The sequence below is a fragment of the Microtus ochrogaster genome, unplaced genomic scaffold (assembly GCF_000317375.1).
Source record: "Microtus ochrogaster isolate Prairie Vole_2 unplaced genomic scaffold, MicOch1.0 UNK96, whole genome shotgun sequence".
NCBI classification, from domain to species: Eukaryota; Metazoa; Chordata; class Mammalia; order Rodentia; family Cricetidae; genus Microtus; species Microtus ochrogaster.
The window spans coordinates 794,550-795,243 of NW_004949194.1; positions in this window are offsets into that span (position 1 = coordinate 794,550).

The following is a 694-nucleotide window of genomic DNA, read 5'->3' on the forward strand; positions in this document are numbered from 1 at the left end:
AGTACCAATACAATTTTCTAAAAACAGTAACTCACAAATACCAATCATCCCATCACACCAGTTAATCCACCAAATGAAGGCGGATCGGATTAATACAGGCAAATTGGTATAAGTTTATACAACTTTAATGTAAATAGCACACTCACGCAACCGGAGTTCCCGCCATGCACAGAAACAGGAAACAGGAAACGGCCGCAGTGTGCGCGCCCCAATTTATCAGTAAACATTTGCCCGAGGCCGTCCCGCCCCCAAAAGGCGGGCTCTCTCTACAGTGTTACCACGACTTGGTCTGTAAGATTGACCAGTGGGGCTGTTTTACTCTCTAATCTTCAGGTAAGCTTTATTTATTAAAATACAAATGAAATATTACTACATTTCTCCTTATTGTCTAAATGAAAAAGAAGACTACTAATATATGAAAAGTATATATAGTAAATACAATAGCTTTATACAATATATAAGGCAATAAACACATCAACAATGTCTAGTGCACTATTATTGGACAAATTCAGAGAAAATACTCCATATCTATCCTCTTAATATCTATCTTGGTGAGTCCAAATCCTGTCCTCAGTTTGCTTTTTGTCATAGCTTGCATTCTGTGTCAGGTAAACAAAAAATACTATAACTATAACAATCTAGTCTTCAACTCCCTCAGAGACCTAAGAAGGAAATAATATTAATTGAGGAAAAG